This window comes from Triticum aestivum, chromosome 1A, assembly GCF_018294505.1.
Source record: "Triticum aestivum cultivar Chinese Spring chromosome 1A, IWGSC CS RefSeq v2.1, whole genome shotgun sequence".
In the NCBI taxonomy this organism is placed as follows: Eukaryota; Viridiplantae; Streptophyta; class Magnoliopsida; order Poales; family Poaceae; genus Triticum; species Triticum aestivum.
In genome coordinates, this window is record NC_057794.1 from 569,610,757 (window position 1) to 569,617,373 (window position 6,617).

Sequence of the window (6,617 nt, forward strand, 5' to 3'; positions counted from 1 at the left end):
CCTCTTCCCTCTGTGCCACCATCAACTCCTCCTCCTCGCTGGACTCGGTATCGCCCTCCTCCTCCGTCCTCCCTCGACTCGCCGCCGGCCGGCCCCTCCTCACTCCGCCTTCCTCCTCCGTCCTACTCTCTTCTCCCTCCTCGAGTCGCCCCTCCTTCTCCCTCCTCCCTGCTACATTTTGATTTAGTAGGCTACTTCATATGCAACATTTTGATTTAGTTGATTTAGTAGGCTTGTTGATTTAGTTGATTTAGAACATTTTGATTTAGTAGATTTAGTAGGCTAGTTGATTTAGAACATTTTGATTTAGTTGATTTAGTAGGCTAGTTGATTTAGTTGATTTAGTAGGCTAGTTGATTTAGTATGCATCATTTTATTGTTATTTTTTCTATACATGGATATGTAGATGTTTTTTTTTGTAATAAGTTATTTTTTGGCAAAATGTAGGTGCCAATTTAGTTACAATCACATGCTACTGTTTTTCTTTCTTGTGAAGTGGATCGTTAATCCTTTGCTCATATTGCTTTAGGAAAATGGCGCCGCCACCACCACCACTATGTCGACTGTGCAAGTCAAGGTGCGCCAGCAGCCTTGCAACTGGCAAGTTGTTCGGCATCTACTTCCTACAGCGACACCGATACGGCGATACAAGTACGGCGATACGGGATACGGCAATTTCTAGAAACAGCAATATGCGATACGTCGAGTATATATAAATAATTAACAAAAGTGACATGTAATAGAAACCAACATAACAAAATGTCCTCGACTCCATTAGTTGCCTGATTGCCTCCAAGCCTCTTTTCTTTTGTCTTGAATGATCTAGGTCCTCAACTCCTCATGGTGTATGCAAAATAGAAAATACATCAACAAGCAGCAACATCAGCTAGCAATTTTATCCAACAAACAACAACAAGCAGCAGTAGATAGAAGTGATAGCCTCCTTTGTGCAGCTATTTCTCTCGATGTACTAGTACTACGGACGCCCGCAAGCACAACCAAGCAAGAATACAGCAAGCATAGCCAAGCAAGAATCCAGCAAGCAGGCAAGCATACATCAAGCACACAACAAGCACACATCAGACATCACTCGGTGCTCGGGGAAATTGCCTTTGCAACTACGGTGCAGAAGACTCGAGGAGGAGAGGCAATTCCAGGCGGTGGGTGCAGCGGCGGCGAGCCACTCCAGGCGGCGGAGGCGACGACGGTGAGCCACTGCAGGTGGCGGCGGCGGCGAGTAGCCCTCGATCCCTTCCTCATGCAGAAAGAGAGATTAGGTTTAGGTGGTTGTGGGCTATCGGGCTCGCTCGGCCGCTCGCCGTGTCCCAGGCGTGTCCCGAGCGTGTCGCTACCATATCAGCATTATTTTTTCTTTTCTTTTAAATAAAAAAATGCAATACTTCTTTGATACGCGTATCCAAGCCGTATCGGCCGTATCGGCGTATCGGAGCCGTCCGGAACGGCGATACGACACTTTCCTGGCGTATCGGTGCTACATAGTCTACTTCCAGCCGAGTTTTCATCATGCGGCGGTAAGAAATTAGATGAAATGTAACAACTATTTTATTTTTAGTGTTGACATTACTGCATTGTGTCATTTTGCTTTTTTTACACAGATCGTCCCATGCAATGTGAGGTTGAAATTCAACAAGCTGACAGGAGACACTGTGACATTTGAGGCTCCGGGGGCCCTTACACTATGGAGGTCGAGAAAGGAAGCAATATGTCGCAGATTGGAGGAGATGGATGGGCCCGTTTCATCACCCACATGCGTCTTACTGGTGGTGAGTTGATTAGGTTCTCCTTCAGAGCAGAAAGACCCAAGCTGGCTGTCATATATCTCAACCTGGTGGAAGATGATGAAGATGACGAAGATGATGAAGATGATGAAGATGATGAGAACCCACTTCGTGAAGCCATCGTAGCTCAAAGAATGAGGCTGAGCGAGGTGGAGGTGCGCAAGCTATGGGACATAATTCCGCCACGTGATGACTTTGTCGGGGTGCCATTCGTGACCCGCCTAACAAGTACCATGGTCGATCGGCATGAAATGGTATGTTATACTGACTGTAGTAAGTTAATGATATATATATATATATATATATATATATATATATGCTTTATTGTTATACTTACAAATGCAAATTATCCGATGATATGCTTAGTGAATCCGATGATATGCTTAGTGTAGAGTCCAGTGATAAGCTATGTGGAATCTAGTCGATGATATGCTATGTGGAATCTAGTAGATAATCCATATATACTTATTAGTAGAATTCATGATTAATTAGTACAAATGCGTAGTACTGTGTCTTTTGATAGTGTAGAAATGTAGACTTAATAGAAATATATTTGCAAGAGTATGTGCCAAGCTATTTATTAATTGATATGTTTTTCTTATTCAGAAATTGCCAAAGAACCTATCTGCGAGTTGTGGTATCGAGCCTGATGAAGAAGGCTCGGCTGGACTACGCCTTACCGCAAGGGGCTCCGTCACCACCTGTACTTACCACATGGACACAGACGACGGTCGCACACACTTAAACTCAGTTGGCTGGAAGAGATTCCTCGTTGGCAAGAATCTTCGTGTTGGACAGGCCATCCTAATTACTATCAGAAACACCCGCCGTCCAGGCTTGAGGATGATGGCCGTCGTCGATATCATCTAGAACTACATATGTGTGTGTGTGGCTATATCATCTAGAACTACATATGATGATTGCTGTCGATATCATGTAGAACTACATATGATGATCATCGTCGGTATCATCTAAAACTACATATGATGATCGTCGTCGATATCACCTAGTACTGCTTGAGGATGCATGTTGAGTATATATGAAATTGTTATCTAGTACTCCCTCCATTTCAAATTACTCGTCGTGGTTTTAGTTCAAATTTGAACTAAAACCACGACGAGTAATTTGGAACCGAGGGAATACTACCTAGTACCTATCATGCTTTATGCCTTTATGAAATTGATATCTAGTAGTACCTAGTATCTCGAAATTGTAGTTTATTGAAGCTGAAACGGGGTTGAAATGATGAAAGATATAGCAGTAGCGCAGGGCTAGGAAATCACTACAGCTAACTAATAGCAGCGCGTTCTGTAAAAGCGCTGCTGCTATAGTCAATAGTAGTAGCGCGGGTGAATACAACACTACTACTAGGAGTTAGTTGTAGCACCTTATTGGTAGCGCGCCCCCCACGCTGCTGATAGCCTAAAAACCCGCACTTACTACTAGGCTTTTCCCTAGTAGTGCAGGTCGACCAAGTAATGCATGATAAGGGCTCTCAAGGTCAACCATTTCAAACCAGACTGGCTCTCAGCGAAAATGACTTTTGTCCCCGAAGAGGACATCTATCTGAGTCTTGCCGATTGGTGAGCAGGAAAGGCCAGGAACTATGCCATGAAAAATAGTCCGGTTGGGCTAAAGATGTCTCTGCTTGATCCCCAACTTCTCCATGGTATCTTTGAACAGAATGTTGATGCTGCTGCCGCCATCTATCAGGACTCGGGAGAAGCGAGCAGCTCGCCTCTCTGTGGCAAACGTGGCATCCAACACCAAGGCATAAGAGCCGGGGTTTGGCATCACCTCTGGGTGGTCAACTCTGCTCCAGCTGATGGGCTTCTCCGACCAATGCATGAACTCGGGGGTTTCTGATGCTACTGCATTCACTTCTAGCTGTTGCTGCCGTCTGCTGCGCCTGTCGTCGGCCACGCTGGTGAACACGACGTAGGATCCATGCTCCTCGGGATAATCATCTTGTATGGCACCGACTAGCCGGGCCGCCGGCTGCTGAGGAGGAGGAGGCGGCGGGCCGGCTGGCGGAGGAGGCTGGAGTCCGTCACCCTTGGCGATCCTGGTGAGCCAGTGGCACTTCCGAGTAGTGTGATTGGACGGCTTCGCACCGCTATGGAACTTGCAAGGTGCATCAAGAGTCTGCTCGTACGAGAAAGCATACAGCCAGTTGGGCTTGCCGCCATTCTGGCGCTTGGGAGGAGGCGGCCCTTCTGGCTGCTGATCTTCAACTATCACCTGATACGTCTCCAACGTATCTATAATTTTTGATTGCTCCATGCTATATTATCTACTGTTTTGGACATTATTGGGCTTTATTATCCACTTTTATATTATTTTTGGGACTAACCTATTAACCGGAGGCCCATCCCAGAATTGCTGTTTTTTTGCTTGTTTTAGGGTTTCGAAGAAAAGGAATATCAAACGGAGTCCAAACGGAATGAAACCTTCGGGAACGTGATTTTCTCAACAAACAAGACCGGGGAGACTTGGACCCTACGTCAAGAAATAAAACAGGAGGCCACGAGGTAGGGGGCGCGCCACCCCTACCAAACGCGCCCTCCACCCTCGTGGGCCCCCTGTTGCTCCACCGACGTACTTCTTCCTCCTATATATATCCACGTACCCCCAAACGATCAGAACAGGAGCCAAAACCCTAATTCCACCGCCGTAACTTTCTGTATCCACGAGATCCCATCTTGGGGCCTGTTCCGGAGCTCCGTCGGAGGGGGCATCTGTAACGCCCTCGATGCGGCTATATCTCCCACGTGTCGAAGCACGACTTAGAGGCATAACCGCATTGAAAGCAATGTTGCAAGTGAGGTAATCTTCGCAAACAACCCATGTAATACAATAAGGGAAAAGATACATAGTTGGCTTACAATCGCCACTTCACACAAATACATGAATAAAGCATTACATCATCCAAATATAATCAGGGCCCGACTACGGAGCCAAAATAAAAGAAGACTACCCCAAATGCTACACAGATCCCTGATCGACCCCAACTGGGCTCCACTACTGATCAACTAGAACGAAACAACACAAAGGGCAAGATCTTCATCGAGCTCCTCCTGAGCTTGGTTGCGTCATCTGCACGGACTCATCGGCACCTGCAAGCTGGTTTTGGAAGTATCTGTGAGTTACGGGGACTCAGCAATCTCGCACCCTCACGATCAAGATTATTTAAGCTTATGGGTAAGGTAAAGGTATGAGGTGGAGCTGCAGCAAGCGACTAGCATATATGGTGGCTAACATACGCAAATAAGAGCGAGAAGAGAAGGCAAAGCACGATCTAGAAACTATGATCAAGAAGTGATCCTATAACAACCTACGTCAAACATAACTCCAACACCGTGTTCACTTCCCGGACTCCAACACCGTTGAATGATTTAAAAGATAGATTGCGCCGGTTGAATTAAATGGCTAGAATGAGATAGCAACCTCGAAAGAGCTTGAAAGAATGAGAATAAGCACTAGCATCTTCTGAGATATCTTCAGCACTCCAGAACAAATGAATAGTGAGAGGTGAATGATTATGGGGTGCACCGGCATGGAAAAACATTGAAATGAGGAAAAGGATATGGTAACAAAGCTTGAATTGAAACCACCGGAGATGAAAAGATTGAAGAATGAAGAACTTGAAGCTCTATTAGCATCTTCTTGAGAATCATCGGATAAGAATATTAGTTAAAAAAATGGAAAGGCTTGACATCCATACGATGGATACTTGATTAAGAAATCCGAGTCCTTGACGAAACAAGGGTGGGAGGGCGGGACAACAAAGACAACTTGGGATGGATGAAACGAACACCGTTGAGAGAAAGCTTAGAATTGAACTTGCGGATGTTGAAAAAGATCGGATCCACTTAAAGAGAGACACGCCGGTTGAAAAGGATTGACATGACAAACTCGATGATCAAGAAGGATTGATATTCACATAGGAAACATGAGAACACCACTTGGAAAAGGTATGGAATCAACATTTGACTTCGAAGCAACTCGAATACCACAACTCAAAACAAAACAAAGGATTGGCTTGCAGAATAAGCCGGAACAAACATATGATAGAGATTTCGTCTGAAGTTTTCGTGGTGGGGCCTACACGGGCTCGATCGTACATCACCATCATGTACAAGGCAGTGCACATGACATACGAAGCGTCCCCGAGTCGGCATAGCCAGGGACTCGTTAAGACACAACGAGACCACTATAAAACCAACCGTGAATAGGCGGACCACTAGACGTCGAACCCCAATTTCATATCATACATCTGTCGGAAAGATATCCTAAGATCTACTTGAATTCCCACTTATAAACTCCCGAAATTTTCCGTTTATGCAATCAGGTGTTGGGGATACAAGGGGAAGCATAATATCTCACCCAAAACTAGCAAATCCTACATCCAGTTGTATCCATCCTTCAACACATAACCAAGAAACCTTCGGAAATCGTCTACCTCAACCTTCGAAAAGCATCCGTTATACGAGTTATGGCAATACTCCCGAACTCCCGCCCCAGTACTAGGTGGCGTCGAGGTTATATCACCAACAACTGCATAAAAGGGATTTTCGATGTCGGCGAAACTAATCTCAGGTATTCCAGAACTGCAACGATAAAATTGTGACGACAACACCTCGGAGCTCAACTCCCCGGGACACTGCCACAACCCCTAAATGACAACAAAACCATCGGAATGATTCCAAGATACCCGCATGATCCTAATTTTTTTTAGTGAAATTTGAGAAGAGAAGAGTCAAAACTCTACGTCAGGATGCCTCACCAGAGTGACGAAGGGACTGAGGAGTAAAAAGA